The following is a 27,383-nucleotide window of genomic DNA, read 5'->3' on the forward strand; positions in this document are numbered from 1 at the left end:
TTCTGATGTTGTTGGATGAAACACTCTGTATATGTCTATCAAGTCCATTTGTTCACAGGTGTGATTCAGTTCTGTTATTTCTTTGCTGATTTTTCTGTCTGATTGATCTGTCCTTTGGTGTCAATGTGTGTTAAGGTCTCCTGTTATAATTGTGTTATTTTAATTTGATTTTTCATTTCTATTAATACTTGCTTTGTATAACTGGGTGCTCTGGAATTTGTGCGTATATATTTAAGATTGTTATCTCTTCCTCTTGAAGTTTTCTGTTAACCAGTATGTAGTGACCTTCTTTATCTCTTAGGATCATTCTTGTTTTGAAGTTCACACTGTCTGCAAACAGAAGAGCTACCCCTGCTTTTTTGGGGGTTCCTGTTGCATGAAGTATTATTTTCCATCTTTTGACTTTCAGTCTGTGAAAAGTTCCTTTTAGGTTAGATGGCTTTCTTGTAGACAGCATATGGTTGGTTGTTGTTTCTTGATCCTTTCTGCCAGTCTGTTTCTTTTAATTGGTTAATTGAGACCATTTACATTAATGGTTATAAATGTTATATATTGGTTTATTGTTGACGTTATCTTTGTGCTGTTGCATCTTTATCTTTCTGTTTTCTGTTTAATTGTCTGCTTTGCTTAGTGTTTTTTTCCTATGTGTATCTAAACTGTTTTTCAGTATTCTTTGCAGGGTTTTCTTAGTGATCATGAAGTTCTTCAGCTGTTCTTTGTCATGCAAGTATCTTATTTCTCCATCCATTTTGAAGGACAGTTTTTCAGGGTACATCAGTCTAAGTTGGAAATCATTTTCCTTTAGGATCTGAAATACTTCACTCCATGCTCTTCTTGACTTCATTGTTTGTGTTGAGATGTCTGCTGTGATTCTGATAGGTTTTCCTTTATAGGTGATCTGTCTTTTCTAACAGCTTTTAATATTCTGTTTTTATGTTGGATTTCTGGGATGGTGATTATTATGTGTCTTGGTGTAGTTTTATTTTGGTTATGGCTATTTGGGGTTCTATATGCTTCACTAATCCATATGTCAGTTTCCAATCTCATTTTTTGGGAAATTTTCAGCTATTACTTCTGTAAATAGCCTCTTGATATCATTTGTGTTATCCCTTTCTTTTTCATTTATCCCTATCAATCTTTGTTGTTTTTCTTTGCATCATCTTGCAGCTATTGAATTGTTATTTCCTGATTCCTTGTTATTTTTAAAAGATCTTTCCTTTCCTGTTCACTAGCTGCAATCTTGTCTTCGAGGTCTGAAATTCTATCTTCACTTTTGTTGAGGCGGTTTTGACAACTTTCAATGGAATTTTTTACTTCCTGTATATCTCTTTGAATCTGCTTCATGCATTCTGTTTGTTTCTTATATTGTTCATCCAGGGATTCTATCTTTTTGTTTTGTTCCTCTAATTTTTTTAACTGTGTCTTCTTTAGATGTGTTCAGCCTCTCTTTCATTACTTTTATCATTTCTTCTTTTACCTGGGAGATTATTTCTAGTTTGAATTCCTTTAAAGCTTCCTAGAGTTGCTTCTTTATTTCAGTTGCTATTATTTCAGGTATTTCAGGTGTGTGACATATGTTTTCTTCTATGTACATGGCTTCCTATGTACATGGCTCCTTTCTTAGGATGGGCTGGAGGTTTGAGATTGCATTTTGGTCTTTTGTTTTGTTATTTTCCGATATTTCTGTGTTTCAAGTGTTGTTCCAAGACTTCCCCTGGTCCTGTTGGAAATCATCTCTTATGCCTTTGGTTCCTGGGACTGAATTGGAGGTCACTAAGCATGGTTCAGTCAGGCTCACAGGACCTCCTGTGCCACCTCTAGTGTTCCAGGAAGCTGGGCAGGCACCTAACCACTGTGGATGATGGTCCAGAGCTCTTCTCAGGCAAGGACCAATGCACTGGAACTCACTTCACAGTCTCTCAACTCCCCTGATTGAAGAAGGTTGCTGGGTGTAATTTAATCGGGCCACAAAACCTCCCAAGCCTAGTCTAGTGTGGCTGGAAGCTGGGTTGGTCCTTGACCACTGGGAGTGATGATCTTAAACTCTCCTGGGGCTCGAGATGGTGAGTAGGAACTCACCCCCACAGGGATCCCAGTTCCCTCTCCCAGCAGCACAGTTCCCCTGATTAAAAGAAGGTCACTGGGCGTGGCCCAGGCAGGTCTAAAACCTACAGTGCCCAGTCTAATGTGGCTGGAGGCTGGGTGCATCCTTGACCACTAGGAGTGATGATCTTAAACTCTTCTGGGGCTCGGGATGGTGTGCAGGAACTCATCTCCTCCAGCAGCACAGTTACCTCCTCCGGCAACCTAGTTCCCGTGTTCGTTTCTTTAAACTGGTTTTTTTTTTTTTTTCAATGTGGGTCATATTTTTTTCACAAGTCTGTTGATTTTTACCTGATTAGTGGAGAAGAAGAATAGTATTTTGTAGAAACTCTAAATTCTGTTATATCCCTCCCAAGAATCATGTTGTTCTAGGAAGAGTTCATTTAGCTGTACTCAGATTTCCAATTTTTTATTTCGTATGGTTGACAGCAGATGGAAATCTCTGTTTGTCTTTTTCAGATCCAAGCTACTGCTTGTTTCTTTTTTACCTCCAGGGACTGCCCACGTGTAACTTTTCAGTGAGTCAAGGACGTCATTTAGTTAATCTCTTAATTAATCTTAATCACAGAGTTTGAGGTTTAGAGCCTCTGTGCATCTCTACCTTAAAAGATTTTGAACCTAACTTTTGGGGGTATTTTTGTCAGCCTTGAGCACTACTAAGTGTTCTAATTTTCTGGAAAGGAAAAACTGCATCAGGTTACTCTGAGAGACAGTCTAGGCCAAAATGAGAGGTTGGTGGTGGTAGGAACCATCCACCACTTGCTATAGTTTAGCATCCACCCCACACCCTGAATTTTACATGTTGAAAACTTGGTTTCAAGTGTGCCAGTGTGAGAGGTGGTGGAAATGTTGAGTGGGATCCTGGGGGCCTTTGGAGGTCACTGGATGTACTGTACTTGGAAGAGATTGCCATAGTTCTTGTAGGATCCCCTGTTAGTTTGTAAGAGAGGGACTGTATTGTTATAAAAAAAATCAAAACTGAACCCTCCCTTCCCCGTGGCTTCCTGTCTCATCATATGGTCTCTCTGCATCCACACCTAACATTTTTTGTACCATTCTCAGAAGGTCTCCAGCAGAGCTGAGCCAATGCCAACACCTTGTCTTTGGACATCTGAAACCATGAGCTAAATAATTCTCTTTTTAAAATACATACTTTATCCTCAGGTATTTTATTATAGCTCTGGAAAATGAGTGGATAAAATTGGCCCCTCCAGTCCTTTAACCCCACAAGCCAATAAAACAGTGGCTTTTTGCCATGTGCACCACATTATAGGCTGAGTGAACTTAACTGCTGATTATGGTTTGTGTCTAGATGTCTCCTCAAAGCCTCATGCAGTCATAGAGTTTTTGCAGAGGTGGCTGAATTTACAATGTGTGATTGATTCATAGCGCAATGCTGGGATGATGGGTGGGTGATTGCGGGATCAGCGATTGGATTGACACCTCCCTAATCTCAGTAGACTTTTGCTTTAACAACTTCAAGGGTGGAATTCCATGATCTTTTTTTTTTTAAGTGAAAGAAGAGGATGTATTTGAAGGTGGGGAAGGAGTAAAAGAGAAGATGACAGACGACTACTCTGGGTGAGTAGGGAGAAACTGCTCCTTTGTTTGTGTTAATGTTTCATCTCTCTTACGATGAAACCCACAGATATGGGGGATGTCTTTTGAGGATGATATGTCCATTTTCTATGTCTAGTTTCATGACTTCACTTTGTTTTTTATTTTTCAATGGTTTTATGATCATGTCTTTAAATGTGAGTTTTTTGTACTCATCTTTTTTTGAGTTTACTGTATTTCTTAAATCTGTGGTTTGATGTGTTCCATAAGGTATATAATATTCTTGGTCATTATTTACTTTAAAATTACTTTGCCTAATTCTCTCTTTTCTCTTTTTAACTTTACACATGTGTTAGCCTTTTTGAGTGTGTTCTTTAGGGTTCTTACCTGTGGTCCTGGTTCCCCATCATCCAATTCTTTTTCCTCTGTGTTTGAGCTTGGATACTTTCTATTTAACCTGCCTTCCAGTTTACTGACTCTATCTTCTGTTTTCTTTCTCTAGGACCCTCCAAAAATGGGCCCTGAAATAGAATTTAAGAGAAATTCACTTATTTAAATTGTGATCCCAGAAAATATCAATAATGTGATGGAGAAGTGAGACAGAGAAACCAAACATAGTCACTAAAGAGTACATTATCAGCAAGAATACATTATCAGCTACTCTGAGTAACCAGGCTTTGTATTACTGTATAATACATACTTTGTAGTTTCCCATCTCAGGAATGAGGGAGCTGAGATATTTATTCACTAACTCCCATTAATCATGTGTTGAGAGCTGTTTCCAGGAGACATTATTAATTCTCTGGCCCTTGTGGCCTATGGTGTACCTTGGCAGCAAAGGCTCCAGCATCCACAGAAATTCACCAAATTGTTGAAAGTTAGGTCACTGTGCACCACAATGGTGTAGCTCCAAGGACTCTGACCAGGGCACTCATTAACAGCACTTGCTATGGTCCACTTCTTATACTACTGAAATGTGATTATACCCCACACCAAGTTCAATACAACTGACTTAGGGTTTGTCCCTCTTCTTAAATTGTAGCCCTTTATAATTTTTGATGAAGATATTGGTGAGTCTTTTTCTCAGCAACCAAAGACTAACTTTTTACGTGGTCTTTGAAAGATATCTTTCTTTAAGTTTTAGCCTCTTAGCCTGAGTACTTTCAGGATTTTGCAGTGATATAAAAGAGGAGAACCAAGATATATTTGAGGTAATCCAAACACTCAGGCTACTTCGCAGCCCCGAAGCAGCAGCCTCTTGCCAGGGATCAAGTAGGGATTCTGTGTCTCCCCATAGCAAGATTGCTGGAGTTTCAGCACAGGGAATGGGAAATTGTCAGTGTTGGTTCCTGTGATAAGGCTTTTAACTTTAACTCACCTCTTATTCTCCAAGCAGATTTTTGTCAACTAAGCATTCTTGAGACTAGAAAATTCTCCTTCGTTTTTCCAAGAGTTTGGATTAAACATTCAGCCTCCTGACTTTATCCAGTTTGAAAGTTCAGCTAAGATCTTAGAAGGGAAACCAGCCCTGTGTTTGAGATCCCTCAAATCTGCTATTGTGTCATTTCAGTATGACGTTTTCCTAAAAGTCCTGAGGCTTCTTTACTCTTTGAAGCCCCAACTGCCAGGACCTAGTTTAGACTCTTAAACTACGGCTTGTGCTGGGTCTGCAATTAAACTGAGAATCAATGTAAATTTTTAGCTTCGTCATGAAAGGTTCTCCCCTCAGTGTAATTTTACCTGTGTTGTCTCTGCAGTTGCCTGATGCTTTTGGTAAGTTGCCTGATGTTTCTAGGTTATTTTAGTGGGAACAAAATTGCCTTGCCACAAGTAACTGTTTCTACTTGGAAGCAGAAATTTGACTTTTGTCTGCTGTTATAATTCTAACTTTTTGGAGATGGAAACGCTTTCCTCTTTCCCTTAGACAAGTTCTAAGATATTGAATTCTTCTAAGTCTAGATTTATACTCTTAGTAGTATTTAGTTCCTTTCTCTTTTCTGTTGTGATTTCTACTTTGGCTCAAGATTTATATAGGAGTATATTGCTGAATTTCTAAACATGTGAGTGGAATTCCTAGTGATTTTGTTGCTATTGACTTTTAGCTTAAGCCCATTGTGAACTGAGCATATCTTCTATATGATTTTAGTTCTTTAAAATTTGTTGAGTTTGCCTTATGACTCACCATATCTTCATTTCTGACAAAGCTTCATGTGCACTTGAAAAGAATGTATATTCATTCTTTCAATGTGGTGAAGTGATGGTCTATGTATGTTAATTAGGTTGTTGATTTTTTTCTCCCTACTTTTTCTATCAGTAGCTAAGAAAAGTATATTAAGATATCCTGAAATGATTGTGAATTTGATTTTTTAGTTTGTTCAAATTTTACTTTTTGTATTTGGGGCTTTTGTATGAAGTGCATACACATTTGGTATTTTTATGTATTAGTGGTAGACTGACTGACTGTTTTGACATTCCTTATCTCTAGTATTGCCTTGTTTTGAAGGCCCCTTAGGTATACCATCTTTTTAAATCAGTGTTTGTTTCATTAGTATTTATGTATCTTTATATTTACAGAATATATTGAAAGCAGAATTTGAGTGTTTCTGTTGTTGTTTCTAAGTCTGGCTTGGCATAGACTTTTATTGGAGAATTTTTCATTTTGTAGTGTTGAGGATCAAATCCAAGGTCTTATGCACTAATCTATGCTCTCAATTCATTTTTTTTCATTTATAACTGATACTCGGATTTAACCACTATAACTTACTGTTATTTCATGCCTCTAGGAGGAACAGCTTTACGGAATAAAGAACTATGTTTCTGGGCTGTGTCTCTTGCCTTTAGTCTTTCAGTTTCTAATCAAAGTTTTTCAAAATTTTTATATTTCTTCCTCATGAATACTTCAAATTAATTTAGATTTTTAAAAATATTGCAGCCAGGAGTGGTGGTGCATGTCTATAACATAAACACTCAGGAGCTGAGGTAGGAGGATTGGTGTGAGTTTAAGTCCAGCCTGACTACGTAAGTGAGACCTTTCTCCAACAAAATTGTAATTTCAGATCATTTTCCCCGACTACTAACTTCTGGGGGGCACCCCCTTAAATTTTGTGCCTAAAAGGAGCCTCTCACTGCTTAACTTAGTCTGTGTTTCCAAGATTGACCTCCAGAATCCAATTAGTATTTCAGATGATTCAAATTTAGAGCTATATCTTGCTACAACCAGATTATTTCTGGTCTGCTTATTGTATCAGCTATCTTTTATATTCTTTCTTAGATCTTACGAGTTCATCTGTCTCCAAGGCTGTTTGTCCATCTGCAGTCCTAGCCAACCCTAGGGTTTCTGACCCTGCACAAAGCCTGCAATGCAGCATTGTTCTGACATATGAGCCTGATGTAGAGTCTGACTTTTTCTATGACTATGTTTAGATGACATAAAGTGTGAGCGATATATCTACACTGAAGCCTCTGGAGAGATTCAGGGAAAATCTGGAAATGTGGACATTAACTCATGGAGTGAATTCTGCTCTATGGGATAAGAGACAGGAATCAGGGGCTGGGGATTTAGCTCAGCGGCATAAGCACCTGCCTTGCAAGCAGGCAGTCGTGAGTTTGATCCTCGGTATCGATAAAAAGGAAAAAGACAAAAAAAAAAAAAAAAAAAGAGAGAGAGAGAGATGGGAATCAGTGACAGGTAAACCCCAACCTATACACGTTGGAAAGGCTATTGAGAGACATGATACCATTTCCCCATAAGCCAGGCAATCAGCCGTGCTTATTGAAAAGTCAGTACTATTCTTTCTCATGTGTGTTTTCTCTTCTCTGCCTTGCCTCCCTTTTGCAATTGTGTTTCCAAGCTCTTGCCTTGGGCTTTGTCTTCTAGAAAACCTGAGCTAAAATTATCTTATTCTCAGACTGTTGTACTTGAGATTTCAACCCAAGGCCTGAACTGTTTATTAAATCTTCTCCTGATTGGTGGGCCTTGAACTCCAAACCAGGGAGACACTGTTAAAGGCTCTTCTCAGCTGGTGAATTTGATCAGTTTTTAAATCAGAAATTGAACTGACATTATATCTCAAGGAAAAAAAGACTGTAAAATACTGGACTTAAATTTCCAGATTCCCAGTCTCTTCTGAATCTTTCTTCCCCAAATCCCTGATTACTCTTTGATGCTGTCATATGTATTAAAAGGTATATTTTTATATTTTTGTCTTTTTTTTCTAGGTATTTTTGGCTAGGGACTCGTCTAGAAAAAAAGCTAGCTTTCCATTCCAGGAAGCAGAAACTTACAACTCTTGGTTTTAATAGGAAACCACAGAGTAATGTTGGAGAAACTATTTTCTTACAAATGTTTGCAGGCCTCAGGCCCAACAGAGAACCAAGTGGATTTTGCCCCTGCATGCACCTCTCGGTTTCCGTTTTCTAACAGCTCTACATGTTTGGACATCTTGGTGGCAGATAACTTCAGCACAATTTTCCCTTGCCTCATGCAGCTATATCTTTCATCTGGAAAGCTTTTACAGTTGCAGAAAGAATACAGCAGAGCTCAGCCTTAGGGCAATTGCAAGGGAGATGGCATCGGGAGGCAGCTGTCCAAGGAGCTTCCCTTGCTTTCCTGTCACTCCCCGATGACCTTGCCACAATTCTGGTGCCTTCCTCCTGCTCCTGTTCACAAATGTTTCACTCCATTCTCCCGTTGTGACAATTTGAAGCTATTATATGCATCAGCTATTACATTGTATTGCCCTCTGGTGGCACAGAAATGTTATCAGTACTGGACTGGACTGGTGGGTCTAGAATACTACTGTTTTGAGTCTTTTGTCAAAAAACAAGGAGAGAGAACAATTATATATATATATACTGCCAACTGTCACATTTTATAATATTGAGCCTTTACCCCTTTATCAGCTCTCTTAATGACCTAGAGAGCTGAAGAATTATTTTTGTAAGGATGGTTTCTGATTTAATAATCAATAAGTAACAGGCAAGAGACCATTTGGATTCTCAGATTATTAAAAATAGATTGGGACTGCATATAAATTGAGAAGGTGAGAGTAATTTGAATAGGAGATTTGGCTGTTTTCAAAATGGCCCTTGTACTATTCAAAATAGCCTAACTTCTGTAACAAGTAAGCTATATATTTCAAGATTTTAATGATAAAGTTTATTTCTTGCTTATATAATGTCCCATCGTATGTTTTTGCAGCAAGATGAATCTCCTTTATGTGATATCACAGGAATCCAGGATCCTTTCCACTGTATGACTCTACCTTCTTCTAGGTCCTCAAAGAACGTTTTCAGTAGATTAAAAAATATAATCAAGGGTTGTACATGAGTTTTTATGGACCAGAATTTAGAATTTGCATCCATCACTTACATTCATTTTGGGCATTATATTGGCTATAATTCATTCACATGGCAGCACCTACCTGCAAGGGAGGCTTAGTCTAGTTAGATGTCTAGGAATAAAAAGGTAGACTTTGTATATAGTCACTAAATCTCTGATACAGGTCTCGTGTGTGTGTGTGTGTGTGTGTGTGTGTGTGTGTGTGTGTGTGTGTGTGTGTAAGTCTGTCTGCTAAAGGCAAAGTAAAAAGGCAAAGTCTTGGTTTCTGCAAAGAAACCTCCAAATATTCTTGGCCCTTTCAACTTTCTATTTTACTTAAACGCTGTTATGTTTTAGAACTAAAGTGTGTCCCTAAAGCCTTACGTGTTCAGTGATTGGAAGGTGACTAGACTATGGGCACCCTAACTGTAACAGTAGCTTAATCTTTTGATGAATTCACATCTGAATATGCTATTAGGAGCTGGGGCTTAAATGGAAGAGGTGTCCCTGGAATTGTGTCTTTAAGGAGTATACCCCTTGCTCTGGACTAGTTTTTCTGCTTCCTGGCTGCCATGGGTTGAGAAGCATTTCTCTACCAGACCTTTCTGCCTTGAAGCCAGATTACCATGGACTTAAACCCTCTGGACCCATGATACAAAGCAGATCTCTCCTCCTTCAAGTGGTATATGTGAGGCATCTTGTCCCAGCACAAGACAGCTGACCAATACAAACCCTGACTTGACAACACTACTGAATCCTACAGTTTTTCAGCCTCTCATTTTAAAAGGAAGATATATTTCAATTAAAATGTGTATCCTTTTGGTTCTGGGGGAACTCTAATCATCAAGCATTATTTTTAAGTGAGCTTTTTACTTAAATTTGAGATAATATAGAAAAATTCAAAAAGAAGTATTGAACTTGAGGGTTCAAATGGTCAGTGTAGCCTGATCAGAATCACTCAGCTCAAGAACTAGACCTTATCCATGTCTTAGAAGCTGCCCACAGATGGGGTGGGTGGAGTAGTTTTTGGTGATGGTAGAAGTCATAAGCTGCTAACACATCGTTTGAGCTCCAGTGCCTCTTCTTTTAAACATTACTTTTGAAATTGAAGAGGGAATGAAGAGGTCTGGTTTCTACCCTCTCTGAATGCAGCCATCATAATTACTTTTTGTCAATTACTTTGTCCCTTGGAATCTCTGCTTCTCTGCTTGTATAATGGGTGATTGGAGTAGCAAGCCATTAAAGATTCTTGAGCTGTGTCTTAGTTACTTTTCTCATTGCTGACAGAAAATAGGCAATGCCCAAAATTTAAAAAGGAAAGGTTTATTTTAGCTTACAGTTTGTGGAGGTTTCAGTCCATAATTGGCTGGCTCCAAGGCAGGGTGGCAAGACAGAGGAACATCACACAGGAGAAACAGTTCATGGCGGCAGAAGACAGAAGGCAGAAGGCACGGAACAAGTGAGCTACAAGAGACAAGCAACCAGTGACAAGCAAGGACCATCTGTCTCTCCCTTATACTGCACTGAAGGGCAGGGAACACTCACACCTGGGTGGAGCACCCTTAATCCTGCCCAGAACTATGCCAAACCAATGAGTGGACTCATTTAGCAACTGCATACCTTTAATCCAAGCATTATACATTCTAGATCCAGCCATCTCTGAAAAAATCCCATCTCTGACTGTGTGCGACTTTGGTAGGATATCTGGACTCAAGCCATAATAGGCAGAAACAATGTGATGTTAAGACTTTTCCCAGGCCCCACAGGATGTGGAACTGTGGGGAACCTGCATGGTGGGCTGGAAGGAATTGCCTGTGGAGACAGGTGCCCTGGCCCTAAGTGGCTCCCACATCTGCTGGAGCCAGCTCCACTGCTGGTTCCAGACTTGGCCACCCCTGCTGTGCCATGAACAGTTTCTACTTTGGTGGCAATAAGTCTTTTCAAATGAATTCAGTTTGTTGTGTGCTGTGAGAGATGCCAGTACTCATAGGGTAAGGGTGGTGTACACATGGCCACAGATTAAGGATTTTGGAATACAGACTGAGACAAACTTGGGTATCAGCTCTAGCTTTACCATAGGCAGGCTGTGTGATAAATTTATTTAATCTCTCTGAAACTCACTCAGAGAAATTCAAAGATGCTGATTGCCTGGCTCATAAACTACTGTGTAAATGAAATGCACCTATATATATAATTCACTTAGTATAGTGCGTGGCCCAAAAGTCAGCGAATGCTAATGATGAGTATTGCTCCATTCTCACTCTTCAGCAATTGTGCCAGAAGGTTATCTAGGCTGCCTGTGGTAGGGCCATCAACTTGTAGCCTGCAGGGAAATGAGGGGAAAACAGATTTGCTCTGCAGGTAAATGTACACCAGCCACTTTTATTTTCTTTTATCAAGCCATTTTTATTCCCTCTCCTAAAATTATACCCTAAAACTGAAATAGTTCAGCTCTTATAACTGTCAGAGTCATGATCTCTGTAAAATTCAGTCATCCCCTTGTAGTTTAATCTGATTTTTTATAATATCCCAACATAAATTTAACTAAAAAGAATACTTAGTATTTAAGGAGTCCTTTTTCTTTTAAATGCCCCAGGCAACAGAGGGTAAGAACAGGCATCAGAGTCCTGTTATCTGGGATCAAGCAAAGTTCCACTACTGATTTTGTCACCTTATGCTAGTGATCTATCTAGATTCAACTGAAAATCAGAGGCACAAGGCATTCTTATGGTCAGTTCACCCTCTTTCTTTGGATATCTGGTGGAAGTTTCCAAGACTCCCTTGCAGCTAGGATCCTGGCTGGAAGTAAATTGCTCTTGTCGTGTATTCTTATGGGAGGTTTGGAAGGTAGCACTGAGGTATGCCTTCTTCCCTCTAAGGTGGCAGGAAAGTTTGGTTGTGAGGAGTTCAGAGGCAGCAAAAAGGATGATTGCCAAGTAAGGAAGAAGTAGTGTGACTATAATTATGGTGGCAGCTCAGCTATCTAAGCTATCTAATTCATATCCTCAAATATAAGAATATGTAATACATCTGCACATGCTAGAGTTCATGGCCACCCCCATATACGTACTCCTCCAGCCTTTACTATGAGCTTATAAACATTCAGCTCCCTACATGAAAATCCCCTTTTGCTGAAAATAGCTCAAACGATTTGTGCTTTTTTCTAGATCTGAGTGACACATGGTGATAATACTGCTAATTTTTTTAGGATTGTGAGGATTAGGCAAGCTACTAAATATAAAATACCTGTTGCAAAAGAAGCACTCAGCCAGTGGTAGTCACTGATAATTACAATAAGACTTTTTAGCTATTAACATTTGAGGGAACCAGTCCTATAAATTGCATCTTACTGCCCACCAGTGTTAGCAGGACTTTTCCCCGCTTTGGTTTTTCCAAGCAGTCAGCAGTCATCTATAACAAGAAGAAAATGATCCTTGGATTATGTTGCTTTTCCCTCATGTTCTTGCCAACAATTCATGTTTCCTTAAGAGATTAGGCCTTTTTATTGCTTGCCTCATTGCCCTGCTGTCTGCACCAAAGCTACGTCCTGGCTGCCTAGGTGTGTCTTACTGATGGAGTCCAGGCCTGTTGCACCAGGAGCAAGAGGGTTATTTGATCTCTCAACTGTGGTGCTTATAAATCCCATGGAGAGTGTTCTTACCCGCAGAGCTCTGCTGTGCTCATTGTCCCAGGATAGCTGAATAAGAACAATTACACCTAAAATAGTAAAGGTGTCTCTGGCTTGATTTAACATTTGGGAGAGGACAGCCTCTATAGTGGTTCTGGGGTCAAACCTGGGCCCCATCAAAACCTTCCCAGACCATCTGAACCTTCAGAGCAAATGCACAATAGCTTCTCAGGCTGGTAGAAGAGGGGCTTGAGGGGCAGAGAGATTTTTTTTTACTCAACCTATACTAATATCTTAGAACACAAGAGAAGCCTGATTTGGTACCTGTCAGGGTGAATATCTCCCGCACTGAACTCTGACCCTTAGGCCCTGGGAAGGCCATAGGCATTCTCAACTCACTGTAACTCCTGGTTTCCTTTTTAAAAAATTGGCTGGCACTTTTCCTTCATGCATTCTTGTTAAATCTTTCCCCCAAAAGCGAAGATATTAGATATCGCCAACTCATAAAATCTTTAGACCTTGAAGAGATGCTTGGACTCATTCTCTTCTGACAAAAGCCCCTGGCTCCCAATTACACTTCTGTTATTACCAGCACTGTCCTTCTGTCCAGCCCACTCTATCTTGCCTGTCCAGTCTGCTCAGATTTAATCTCAAACTTGGCAACCTCCAAACTCTTCAGATTTGCCTCCAGACTAAGAAGTAGGCTTGACTGGTCACTGAACACAGCATTGACTACAGTGTTTGTTATGGTTAGTTTGTTTGTAAAGAGAAGAAAATTCACTCTTTAAAGAGTGAAAAAAATTCTCTTCCTTAAACTAGACATCCACTTGCAGAAGATTAAAACTGGATCTCTATATACCATTCTGTACAAAAATCAACTTGAGGTAGATCAAAGACTTGGAACTTTGGAACTATTAGACGAACAATAGGGTAATATTCTAAGACATTGGTACAGGCAAGGCTTTTCTGGATAGGACCAGGAAGTAGAATTAAAGGAAAAATTGAAATACAGGATTACATCAAACTGAAAAACTTCCACACGACAAAGGAAGCAACATAGTGAAGATTCAACCTGCAGAATGAGAGAAAATATTTTCTGACAAAAGATTAATACTAAGAGTACACCAAGAATAAGCAAATCATCTGCATAGACATTTCAAAAGAAAACCTACAAATGACCCTTGAATGTATAAAAACTGCTACTATTAGTTATCAGAGAAATGCAATAATAAACATCATTTCACTCCCATTAAAATATCTATTATCAAAAAACAACAATAACAAATGCTGGCAAGGATGTGGGAAAAAAAAAGAGATTCTTTTTTCAGTAGTTGAGGTTAAACCCAGGTGCCTTCTAGTGCTGTCACATTCCCAGTCCTTTTCATCTTTAATTTGAGATAGAATCTCACTAAATCGCCCAGAATGATCTTCAGTTTATGATCTTCCTATAGAGGCTCCTATAATTGAGATTATAGTATGTGCTGCCATGACCAGCACAAGGAACCTTGGTAGGAAGGTAAATTAGTATAGCCATTACAGAGAACCATTTAGAAGTTCCTCAAAAAAGCAAAAATCAGATCCATTGTATGATCAGCTATCTCATTTCTGGCTATTACATATCAAAAGGAAAAGGCGGTAGTATACGAAGGCGACAACTGCACATCCATATTTATTATGGCACTATTTACAATAGCTGTGGAGCCCATTTAGGTGTTCATCAACAGAAGAATAGATAAAGAAAATGTAAATATATACAATGGACTATTATTTAGCCATTAAGAAGAATGAAGTCCTATCATTTTCAGCAAACTGATGGAACTAGATGACATTATGTCGAGTGACATAAGCCAAACACATGAAGATAAGTACTAAATAGTGCAGGTTCTTTCTTATATAAAGAAGGTTTTTAAAAAAAAAAAGCCAACCTGAAAGTAAAATGGTGATTTCTAGAGGTTGGAAAGTGGTGGTGGTAGGAGTTGATAAAGACAGGTTGGATTTTATCAGCGCACACTATAAATTTCCTTTCCTTTACCCTGAGCCTCTATCTCTACCTAGTGAATGTTCTGTCTCTCTAACATACAGCAGAATTATCCCATGTTAGTATGAGAATTATCTGGAGAAGACCATGATATACCACTATACACCAACTAGTATGTATATAATGTTTTTTTTTTTTTATCGGTACTGGGGATCGAACTCACGACTGCCTGCTTGCAAGGAAGATGCTTATGCTGCTGAGCTAAATCCCCAGCCCCCTTGTATAATGTTTTAAAAAGGAAAATAGCCAGCAGTAACTGTGGACCAGGAGGAGAAAAAAGATAGGCCCATTCCATGATTCAGCAGTAACTATGGGGCAGGAGGAGAAACAGGAAGCACCCTTCGTATGAGCCAGCCAGTGTGTGGGCTGGGAGACAAGAAGAGCTGAGCCCTCTCTCCCAATCAATTGGCTGATTTGAAGGAACACAAACTGAGTTGATAGCAATTGAGATACAAAAATAACCTAATGCTTATATTGTTTGATTGACTTTGGAGGCCTAAAGTTTATAGTCTGAGCATCTATTTAGAGGATAATAATAGGCAATATGCAAAATCCCAATGGGGGATTTTCTTCTGTCTTGTTTTTGAAATCCATTATCATTCTCACTGCTTTGTCTTGCTCCACTTTATTGTTTTGTCTTATCCAATATTTTGTTTTAACTGGCTTTACTCTGTTCTGTTTTGTTTGATTTTATTATGTCTGGTGGTAGGGGCAGCTACTTTGAAGATAACAAGAGGCATTAAGGTAGCATCAGTTGCTTTTCTATTATCCTGTTTTGAAGTCCTATATCACTTTCATTGTTTTGTTTTGATTGACTTTATTCTGTTTGGTTTTATTCTCTTTAAAATAAAGAAAAAAAGAGAGGAAAATAGTAAGTATTGATGAAAATGTAGAGAAATTGGGACCCTGAAGCCTTTTAAGTATAGTTGCTAAGGAAAATAGTATGTTGGGTCCTTAAGAAGTCAAACATAGAGTTACCTACAATCCAGTAATTTCATTTTTGCTTTTGAAAAATTGCAATGACTTCATGTGCTTGTATACCAATATTTTTAGCACCATTGTTCATAATTGCCATAGTGTAGAAAGACTGTAAATCTCCTTAGAGATAAAGGGATTATCAAAATGTGGTATAGACATACAATGGAATATTAATGAGCTTAAGAAAAAATGCATTTCTGATATGCACTACAACATGGATTAATCTTTAAAATCCTTAGAAAATACAGACCCAAAAGACTACATGTTGTATGATTCCATTTACATGAAGCACTTAGAATGGTAAATTCATAGAAAGCTAGAAGTTATTAGGCACTGTGAGAAGGGGGAGTTACTGCTTACTTAGCATAGTATTTCCATTTGAGGTGATGAAGAATTTTGGAAATAATTTTGGATGCTTGCACGACAGTGTAAATGTAATTACCCTAAATTGGATGTTTAAAAATTGTTTAAATGGCATAGTTTAGGTTATATTTATTTTATCACAATAAAAAGTATAACCTGAAAAGCTTGTTGAAATGTGCATTTCAGGAGAAGCATCCAGTGTCATTGACAGGATAATCCATGGGCCTGCTTTAGAAATACAGATGTTTACAGCCTCTGCCAACTGGTTTCCTTCTGCAAAACAAGAAAGACAAAAGAGCAATGGCTGCTGCCGTCAGAGCTCGTCCTGAAAGCAGAACATTATCGTACTTTACACAGTGAAAAGGGAAGGTCAGCCACCCGTGCATGGGGCCAGGAACTTGCTGAGCCTCAAATGAGTCAGAATGGGGCTCATCCATGCTGCCTTGGAATCAAAGGACTGGTACGAACACTTTGACCAACTCCCTGCCCCGAGATGTGGGCCTTCCTGTGACATCTGACCCTCTTGAGGTCAGCCCTTTGAGCCCTGTTTGGCATCTTTCCCCAGCCTTCATTTAGCAGCTAAGCTCCTCTTCTAGAGCTGGCAAAGGCCAGGGGCAGGAAGTGGCTTTAGGCTTTAACCACATCCTAGAGAAAAAGAGCCATGCTAGCTTCTCTCTCCCTTATAGTCCCATGCCTGGGTCAAGTTTGTCCTATCACAATGACATAATCTCATTTTCACTGTCCTGCACCAGAAATTGATGCAATTTTCTGGTTTTTGCTTTTGATAAGTCTTTCCTTGCATTTAAGTAGACAAGAAGGCAAATGACCCCGGGCAATTACAAAACATCATCTGGGCTGATATTTGAGATTTATGCTGTATCTTTTTGTTGCCTGGCAGCTCAAGTATATTTTGGGATCTGTTTACATTTTTTTCCTTGAGTCTTTTTTTATCCATTTTCAAAAACTGTCTGAATATGTCCCGTCCAGGGAAAAGCTCAGAGAAGAGGCTAGCATGGAAGGTCAAATGTGAGCACTGCTGGTCTCTAGAAGGGCAAGAGGAAGAAGAAAGAGGGTCACTGACTTTTACTGGACCCTAACCAGGACAAGGTGCGGATGGCTCCTTCAGGAAATGGAAGTGAACAAGATCTACACACTATCCAGAGCCTCTCACTACTAGGTCTCAGTAGCCTCCTCCCTGCCTTCCCAGCAGATGCGATAAGATGCCCCCCTGGGGAAGGGGCAAAACTAACTCTGGTTAAAAATTACTAGTTAAAGTATAATGAGCATGTTTGGTGGCATGTGATAGTCATCAGGGTGGTTTTCAGCTGTCATTAAAAATGTATGCAAAAATGCTCATCATAGAACATTGAGGAAAGAAGTTAAATGTAATTTTACACACACAACTATTATTAAATTTATTAAACACACATCATGTATGGAAAAAGTGGGAAGAAAATATACTAAAACATTAAAAGAACGAACTCAGGTTGATATAGTAAGTGACATGTTTTCAATTTTTTACATTAAAAAACACATTTTCTCAATAAAGATGAGCATTTCATATTTATTTATGTGTATACATACTGTTGCTATGTACCTGACAGTTTGTTCAAGGTCATCTTAGTATTGAATGTGATGTGAATACTGAAAAATGTATGGACCCTGAGTGGATGGCTCAGTGGGTTTTCACTAAGTGCACAACCTCATGGCCAGCATCAAGTTCAAGAAGCAAGGTCACTGGTGCACAAACCCCCTTCAGTATCAGCTTCCTGTCTCTGCAACCCCTAAGGAGTACCCATTTCCTGATCAAACTGCAGAGTCTATGTATCCATTTTAAACCTTGTACATACTGTTTTGCATTCAGAATTGTTTGTGAAAGCTACCCAAGCGATTATGCCTTTGTTTTGTAGTGCAGTGAGTATGAATCATTTTAAAAATCAAAAGTTACTAAAAAAATTCTTTTTAATGACCTGGGACACTTTGACTTCCTGACGGGTGTCCTATATTCCTGCTAGCAAGTCAGACCACAGCCTCTGACCTGGTCCACTGTCCTGCAGATTCTTTCACCTAATTGTGTTCCCAGGACTAGGGAGTTGGTGCTGGTTCTCCTCCTCCCCGGGGTCGTCCAATGTCACCACTGAATGTGTTTGGGTTTGAGCCTCTCAGTGAGGAGACCAGTCAGACAGGATGCAGAGGAGATGTGTCTTACTATGAGGGTGCTGGAGCCTAAACAGGAAGTGGGGTTTCAGGTGTCTGAAAGGGGCTGGGTCCTCCCGAATGGAGGTCTTCACTTCCTGCCCTCTTGGTAACTGTCACTGACTTATCAGTGGCAGGGAAGCAGGAGTTTTCTCTCTAAGATTGTTTCACTTGGCCTCTGGTTTGTTACATTTCTCAGCATGAAACACCCTTGTTCATACGTTCCTTATCACAACCTTATGAGGGAGGAGCTATCATTATTTTCCATCTTACAGACTGCAAGATGGAGTCTGGCAGAAAAGAATGTGCATCATGGCACAAACTGGGCTGTAAGTCTAACACTGAGTGATCCTCACTCTCGCATCCAAGAGGCCCTGAAATGGCCTCTTGAGGCTGAGATTGGGTGGGGGTGACTCGGGCTTCAGGATGGACTTGCTGTCAGCTGCGTGGTTATGCAAACCATTCTCTTAGTTTGTTAAACCATGAACTAGGAAGCTCTTTACTTCCTTATCGTTCCAAGTCCTGCCTCCCCTACCCTGCAGGAAACTCTGGAAATACGTTCTGGAAAAAATGGAGGCATTTTTATGACTCTCTCCTCACCTAAACCTGCTGGGCCAGGACAGAGCCCAGACCCTCAGGCCCTGACCGTTATTCTACAGTTTGGACCTGGCCACTCCCCAGCTTTGATGTTGTCTTGCTAAATGTCCCTGAGTCACTGGCAGGCTCTGATCTCTCCAGCACCTAATAACTCAAACAGCCTGAAGTAGTGAGCAGCTAATCAGCTCGGCAGCCCTGGCAGCTGCACAATGAAGCCGAAGAGAAAGGGGGTCCCTTTCATTCTTATGGTCTTGTTCTACAACCTGATGGCCGAGGCAGACACCATCATCCGCTGGCCAGGAGGTGAGGTTAATTCCTGCAAAGTCCTGGGTTGGGGTCTGCCTGGCTATGGTGACCTATTGCAGAGTTTGAATCATGACTGTGCCGGCCGGGCCATCGGGTGGGAATTAAAATTTAATTTAGAAAGTCCTGTCTCTGCGGCCCTGGTGGCCGTCGTCTGGGTGATTGACTGGCTGGTTTCTTTCACCTTTGCGTGCCTCAGGTTTTTACTGGCAGAGGAAATGAAGGCTGAACTGGGGCAGGAAATTCCATGTACACAGGTGTTTCTGATTAGCCCTGCTCACCTCTGCCTGGAGCACGACTGGGAGCCAGGGATGCCGGTGTGATCCCAGAGCCCCCTCCAGCCTGGTGGCAGTGGCTACTTTACATATGGGGAAGGCTGGACAGGGCACTGAGGCTGCCGCAGGGCAGACAAGAGTGCCTTCGAGTGGTCAGTGCCTGGCCCCTAGAGCTCAGTGATCATCTGCCACTGACTACGTCATTGTACAACACACTTAGCTGAAGCCACTGCAGCCTGTATTCTTGGAGTGGGCTGCTGGTGGCACCAGGGCCTGACCTGGGAGATTAGCCTTAGCCTGAGGTGTGTTTACACATTGTAGCCAGCACTTCATGTGGCTGACCTGCCCCCATTTTCACATCTTCCAAAGGGCTTAGAGACCCAAGAAAGCATCCTCCCTTCTCTTTCAGGGGTCTCTGGAGGAGTTGAGAAGGGTCAACTTGGCCCTGGACTGAGATGGCCATCTGCAGGGTAAGTTCAGAAGCAAAAGCAGCAGCCTCCTGTCTCATAATATCTCAGTGCTGCCATAGGAAAATTTCCATCATTAGTCATTCATTGACCTGGGCAGAGAGAAACTCAAGGGCTCCCATTATACCAACAGGGTATTGGGGGAGAGGAGGCATCCTGATAGATCACACACAAAGATATGCTGGGTGCCTCTAGGCAGATGATCCCTCCACACTTCCCACCTCAGTTTTCCCACCCATAAAATGGGTATCAAAGCAACAAACTACTGGGTCCACACATAGATTTATCAGCTACATCTGTAAAACATCAGGTGCTCAATCTGTGATAAGGATATAGAGAATCCTCACGTAACTCTCATCTGGGCATTGCTAAGAGATTGCTCCAGAAAAATATTATTTTATGAAGAGTTTGGAATATTATTTTAAATTCAGCCCCTCAAAATTGTAACCAGTGAATTGGGTAGAGACTGAGTTGTGCTGTGATGCCATCGTGTGTAACCTGTAAGAGCAACGTGATAAGCATGCGTCTAGGTAAAATGTCCAGGAAACAGCATGGGAAAGAAGTCTGTCTGTATGGATTACACCCATGGGAAAGTGCGTAGCCCACCCCCGACCGTGAAGGAAGACTGGCAAGGACGTGAATAATTATTGTGTATTTAAATCTACTTAAGTCATTCAACCTTTCAGCACCCGATAAAAATGAAAATAAGAGCAGAGTTAGAGATGAGTGTGTCTAGTTATCCAGGTTCCACTAGGAAGCCCTGTGACATCAGTCCAGCGCAGAAGCGTGTGCTCTCAACAGCGAAGGAAAGCCTGAGCCAGGACACTGTTCACCTGGAGGACATGGAAGGAGGGCTATCAGGGTGAGTGTGGCCATGGCATGAGATTCCACCTGGTCCATAGCCTGGGCATGCTGGGGGTGACCTGAGGCTGAGCCGATGTCAGTCAGCCTCCCTTGGCAGCCCAGGCCCTCATGGCCTCCTGCTCCTGTAGCTGGAGAGAGACCTGGGCCTCTGTTTCTGCACCTCGTTCTCAGCTGAACACTTTAGCTCCACGGGGAGAGCAGTGTTTTCAATCCTCTTATGAGTGCAGAACAACCCTTCAGAAAGAACCTCTTGCTCTGGGTGAAGAGCAAGTGAATGACTGTGGTGTGGAGCTCTACAGGTTGGGAAATGAAGGAACGTACACTGAGACCTCTCTGAGCTGGCTGCCTTGCCTAAGATCCTGCCTGATGGGCAGGAAAGCAAAGAAGGTGAGATCTTCCCCTCCTCCTCCCAGAGGAAGCTCAGTCTGAGCTCAGAGCTCTTCTAGAATCTGGGTGTGGTCTTGAGTCCCCTACAGACTCACCCTTTCTTGGCATCACCCCTAGATTCTCATAAGGGATTGCAGTACAGTCTTACCTAACTGCCATGGATGCAAAAGGACAGTTGCGATGGTTTACAACTTTCAATTCCTCCTCTGAAACCACTGTCAGATATTTTTGCCACTTTCTTCGCTTTCCCTTCTCACCTCTTCCTTCTCCAGGGACATGTTTACAATGCAGGAAGTCGCACCCCTCCCTTTGGGTCTCCTGCTCCTCTTGCAGTTTTCAGTTTGACTTCTTGGAAGGCGATAGGGTCTGATCTATCCTCCAGCTCTCCACCTCTCAGCCCCAGTAAGCCCCTCAGATAGAGGACTTGTCACTGCTGTGGAGGAAAGGGCGGAACGAACTTCCAAACACTGGGCCTTTGATGTCAGGCCAGTATTGTGCTGAGTGCTTTCTATGCATTCTGCCCTGGCACCCCATGAGGTGCGGGACCCTCCTGGCACCCCATGAGGTGCGGGAGAAACTGGGGTTGTGGAGGTTGATATTTTGCCCAGGGTCACAGAGCTGGCAAGTAGAGATACCAGTAGACTTTGGTTGTCTGACTATAAAGTCTAGGCTTTTCTGTGCTTTATATCCCTCTACTCAAACTTCTCTTTTGTCTGTGCAGTTCTAGGAAGTGTTGATTCTGTTTCTTGTCAGTAGGACCTAGTGCTCCCTATGGAGCAGCGTGTCTTGGTATTTACATCATCCCCAGGGTTAAACCTGGTGTGTGTGGAACACCATCTCAGTGTCCACAATGTCCAGAACCAGCTGGAAGCAGAGGTCTCTTGGCCCCATGTCATGCCATGTGGAAATGCTATTTGTGCCATGGCTGTAGAGAGAGAGCTGTCTTTCAGAGCTGGGAGTCAAAGGACCACATGGAAACACTTTAGCCAGAGTCGGCCCTGGAGAAGCCCTGGCTCACAGCCACAAATGGTCCAATAACACTGAGCGCCAAGGATGCCTGTTGCCAAGAAGCAAGGGGAGTTTGGAGACTGACCAGCAACTGCAGCTCATGTGCTGCAGGCAGATGCTCAGCAAACATAGGTTCCTGTGTCCTGGGAGTGAGAGGCCTGGGTCCCGTGTACTGAATAGTTTGGTGATGAAATGCTTATGTTCTGCTGTCCTGGGTGAGGCAGATGAGGGGTGTCTCAGTCAGGGAACGAAGGGCCCCTGAGGTTGTGATCAGGTTTAAATATGTTCTTGTATATGAAGAGGAGCCACAATTTTCTCTGCCTTCTCTGATGAACCATAAAAGCCTAAAGGTCCCACTACCCAAGAACTTTGTAGTAAGAACAGTGTGGCTGACCACTTAGTATGTCCAGACAGACAAAATTACCCCAGGAAAGTTGGTTAGGAAATATGGGACAAGCCTTGAGGATAGGACAGTGCCAAGACCATGCCCTGTCCCAGCCTGACCACACAGGCTGCAAGTGCAGGGCCCCTGCTGGTCCTTCAGGGAAGACAGCCTCCCCCAGCATCATCTGGGAACCTCATCTCTGAGCTCAGAGCTTCCTCCCAGGTGGAGCTGCCCCTTCAGAGCTCCAATTTCCCCGCCAGCCTTGGGCCATATATCTTCCCTCCTTTCTCCTGGCTGCTTTACGGCTTGCTGGAAACACCTTCCCTTAGCACTTCGAAATGTATCACTTGAAAGCATCTTAATGCTAACCAACGTGATTCTTTTTTAATTTGAAGGGGCTTATTCCTCTGAATCGCTTTCCTGATCTTATAGGAGGGCATGCTCCCTAATATTAAACTTTTTCTTTAAAAAGAGCAAAAAAAAAAAAAAAAAAAGACTCACATCTGTTTGATATTTAATTCAAATTGAATGGCAGGACAGGAACAAAATTACACTGCGAAAGGCCATAAAGTGTGATGTTTAAAAGAGCCAAGCATACTGAACGGACATGCCAGAAAATGTGCTATGACAAAGGATGGAGGGGGTGTGGCCTGGGTAACGGGGTGTCTCCTACTCACAAGCCAGGCATAGCAGCCGACCTGGGAGAAGATGGAAAGTGGGAGAGGGACTCATTTTGCACCGGAGGGTTTTGTAGCCACATGTGTTTAGGGTCTGGGATCCCAGCCTCAAGCGGGGGTCCTGGTCCTGCCTGGAAGTCAATGCTGGCAGCTCCAGATTGGGGGAGGGGTGGCTGCCTGTCTGGAGCCCTCTGAGGGGCTGCTGGGTAATGCTGCACACACAGCCTGGGTGGCCAACCAGGCCTTTTCCCCTTCCCAGTGTCCAGGAAGACTTGGGGTTTAGCTGTACTTTAGAGAATTGAGTTGAAAGTCTCCATGCTGCCTGTGGGATCAATTTGCCAGAGATACCAACATCTTGTTCTGGAGAGAAATGGGGCTGAGTACAGAAGGCTAAGTCATCGCCAGTCTTCTGAGAAGGAATGTGGCCTCTAAGCACCACACAGAGACTGAAAGAGAGCCCAGGAAAGACATGAGCATGGCTTCTTGCCTAATATTCTCTGCTGGACTACATTTTAAACCAGAGACCTGATTCCAGGGCCCTGGCATAATCACTCCAGTTATGAGTCCTGGCTGGTGACATCTGTTCGGTGAGCTTCAGTGATGCTCTTTAGCCTGAGCTCGGGCAGAGCTGGCCAGGGGCTGCCCCTCACCTAGCCCATGGATGGAGGGTCAGGGAGAAGTGCTAAGACAGAGAGCAAGTCGTGTGCTCCCGTCACTACCAGCTGAACCAGGTCAGGCACCCTTCTGTCCTCTGATCTTTTATTTCCTCATCTATCACATGGATAGTGTGACCCCCTCATGAGATTATTTTCAGTATCTAACAGGATAAATAGAAACAAATTCACTTGTAAATAGCAAAATATTGTACAAGTTTCTTAGATTGGCCACTTCTACCTTTCCAGGACTTCTGTATGGGTACCATCTTCATTTCTGAGGCATTTTCACATGGGTTGTTTTGTCACCCTAGGTAGCACAGATAAAAGGCCCTGGATTTTTTCCAAACAGTGGTATGCTGGCACTAATACTGTCTTATAAAAGTTGATGGTCAGATGGCTAAATTTAATGTAATAATTAAATTGTATTTAGTCATTTATTAAGAATTATTAAATTCCTAATTAAGTTATTGATATTAAGTTATATGAACCTGCAGTTGAGTAAGTCATATTTACCACAGGGTAAATAATCAACACTCTCTGCTCCTAAGCATGTAAACACATCCATATTCCTGCAGTTATTTTCATCATTGTCTGTGCGCTCGGAAATGCTACAGCACAGTGGGCACCTTTTGCCAGCCGCTCAGCAATGTTGCCTGTATATGAGTGTCTTTAAATTGACCACAGTGTGAGGAACAACACCATAAAAGCTGGCAAATGTTGCCCTCGGAGCTCCTGCACCAGGGAGCAGCTTGGTAAAGCAAACATTTACCTGCATCTCCCTGACTCCCTGAGATTTGGGAGGACTTTCTCAGAGTCTCGTCATGTCCAGTGTCTTCCCTTCAGTATAGCCCTTTCTCCATTAAGTGTGGATGTTCCAGGCTCCCCGGGAACATGTGGCCCGGGTGATGGCATTCCTTCATCAGAGCAATTTGGCCTCATCTGAAACCCCTCTGGCACTGCTGTAATGGGCTCTCTCCTCTGCTTTGGTTTCCCCTGAGCCAAGTGAAAACATTAGCTCTGGTTTGTAAAGCATGCTGAGGCTTTCAGGGAAGAGCATCTTTTCTTCCTTTAACTGAGAATTGAAGATTGAAACACTCAGCTCATAATTATCATGTGGTTCTTTTTTTTTTTTTAATTTTTTTAAATAACCCTTTCCCAGGACTTGACAGATCCCAGAAGCAGCGATGAATACGTGTGTGTGTGTGTGTGTGAGTGTGTTTGTATGTGTGTGGGTGTGTGACTGTGTGTGCATGTGTGTGAGTGTACACAGCAACCACAGGCCCAGGGGACGAGGACAGAGCCCTCTGATTATTAGCTTCCAACTGGTATCCAGCAACTTGGCATCTGAAAACTGTAGTCAGTACTCAGAACATGGGTCCCACTGATGAAAGAATATTTGGGTCATGGATAACTGCCTAAAATCCCTTCTGAGTATTCCAGCACAGGCTTGGAGCTAGAAGGGAGACAGGTTCCCTCTGTGGGAGGAACAGGGAGTGTTCCGGAGCAAAGCATGTCTGGGGGTGGCTGGTGGCTAATGTCCACGGCTGACATTAACAAGCATTTGCAGGGTGCTCGCTAAGTTCCTTTCCGTGCTGTACGTTTCTGCCGTCACAGAGGTGAGGTGGGCCCTAGCACTGCCTCCACTTGGTAGATGAAGAAAAGGTGGCTTGTGTGATGAAGGGAGTTTCCACAGTCAGTGAGTGGAGGCCAACAGGGATTTGGACACTGGCCGCTGAGCACACCTGCTCTGCTCTATGCCCTGCATCTTGCAGGAGAGAGAGCTGGAAGCAGATCGTCCCATGCCCTGCTGGAAATGTGTGCGGGCCAGGCCAGACATACCTGGCTTTTCTCTGTGCTGCATTTGTCCTTTTCTGCCCTCCTTTTTTCTTTCTTACAGATGCTGGAGGCTGCAGAGCCGAGTAAGGAGAGGAGAGTCTGTGTTTGGCCATCATCTGCAGGAGCCTTGAAGTGTCATCCTCCATACTGTGGCTCCTTTATGCTCTCCCCATTTGGTGGCCACCGCAGGGCTCCAGACGAGACTGAGGAGCATTGATTGACATGGACATATTAATTGGCTTTGCTTATCCTCAATTCTAGTCCCCTCTCCTCTCCTCTGCTCTGTCTGCAGGGAAGCCAAGCCCTGAAGGCCACCTGTCTCTGCTTGCCAGCTGCTTCTGACTGGCTTCAGCCAATTAGAGTTACTGGTGGGAGATGGGGGGCAGGGAAGGGGGGAACTTACTGTATTTGTTCCTCTTTCCCAGCATCTCAGCCAATGGCTGCAGTGGCCTCTCCTCTGTGGGTCCAGGCCCCAGGGAAGCCCTTCCAGCAGCAGTAGGGCCTTACAGCAATTCTAGCCCTGTGCCAAACAGGGCTCGATTTTGCTCTGCTCACACTAACTCTCTTGCAATCCCCCCCTGGGGATTGTAGCCACCTGTAACAGTGTAATAATCTCTGAATTGTGTCTTCTATTTTACTTCTCAGAAATTCCACCTCTTGTGTCCCAATTCCCTGAATTACATGTTTGGAATACTTAATTTTTGCTTTTATGACTGGATCCTGAATGATATACCCCCAACAAGGTCATTGAATGAGGTTCCCGTTCCCAACCAATCTGTAGCAGGTGGTGGGAAAGGGTGCCGACGCGATGTCCTCACCCTGCAGAGAAGCACTTGTGGAAAGCCCAGGTCTGGCTGTCTGGCCGGCCGAGCCCTCCCTCTAGCGGCCCTCAACTCTGTTTCATTGTGAAGATTCCCACTCTACCTCTTTAGGGGAAAGTGAGGCAGACAGCCAGCCCTTCCCTGTTGATTAGGAAACTGGGCTCAGAGCCTGGGCTGTCCCAGTGGCTTTACAGGTACCTCCTCTGCATGAATTCTGTTTGTTAGGTAACAGAAGAGATCAGAGAAATAACAAAGAACTGAAATCTGCTTCTCCAGAGCCCTACCCACCCCCCAACACTGATTTGATTTTGATTCAAATCTGCCTTTTCTCTGGCTCCTTCCTGGTTGTTGCTAAATGTCTGGAGCTAGAAAGGTCATTGCAAATGCCCCATTAAGAAGCAGGCATTGTGGACCTGGGTGTCTGCTGAAAACAGAAAGCAGAGGAACTCAAAAAGTGAGGGGATGGTGGCATCAGTGCTGGAGCACACATTTTGTGAGACAAGCCCCCTTGCCAAGTGACGCTTTAAAGCCCTTTCAGCTCACGTGCTTCAAGAAGAAAATAACTAAACTTTTCTGTCAAGGATCACCTGGCTCTCCACAGCCCCTTACTTAGGATGTTTTGTTCCCACTGGAGCATGTGATTGGAAAACAAAGGTAAATGGGAGCAATTTATTCTGCATTATTTTTCCCCCAGCAGGATTAAAGCCACCTCAGCCATAAAGAGTTTACAAACTCAAAAAAGATAATAACTTCCCTTCTCACGGCCCGGTCACAGGGAGGGAATGCATGTTTCCAATCAGCTGAGAATGTAACTCCAATGGTAGGTTTTATTTCAGTTTAATCCGCCTGTGGGTTCATGTTAAAGGTAAGAGGAATCACAGCCTTGCAATGGGAACTGAGTTCATTAAATCTAGCATCTCCTCC

The 27,383-nt window shown here is 42.5% G+C and overlaps 1 long non-coding RNA gene across 1 annotated transcript; it reads left to right on the forward strand.

Annotated features, from left to right (window-relative positions):
* The first annotated feature begins 18,659 nt into the window (after positions 1 to 18,659).
* LOC134471715 (uncharacterized) lies at positions 18,660 to 27,375 on the forward strand. The gene is made up of 4 exons (XR_010041303.1): positions 18,660 to 19,083; positions 19,768 to 19,828; positions 20,562 to 20,687; positions 25,700 to 27,375. It is a non-coding gene; the product is annotated as an uncharacterized LOC134471715 (long non-coding RNA).
* The last annotated feature ends 8 nt before the right edge of the window (positions 27,376 to 27,383 follow it).

Source organism: Cavia porcellus, unplaced genomic scaffold (genome assembly GCF_034190915.1).
Source record: "Cavia porcellus strain 051 isolate PalLab524CR breed Dunkin Hartley unplaced genomic scaffold, mCavPor4.1 scaffold_19, whole genome shotgun sequence".
Lineage (NCBI taxonomy): Eukaryota > Metazoa > Chordata > Mammalia > Rodentia > Caviidae > Cavia > Cavia porcellus.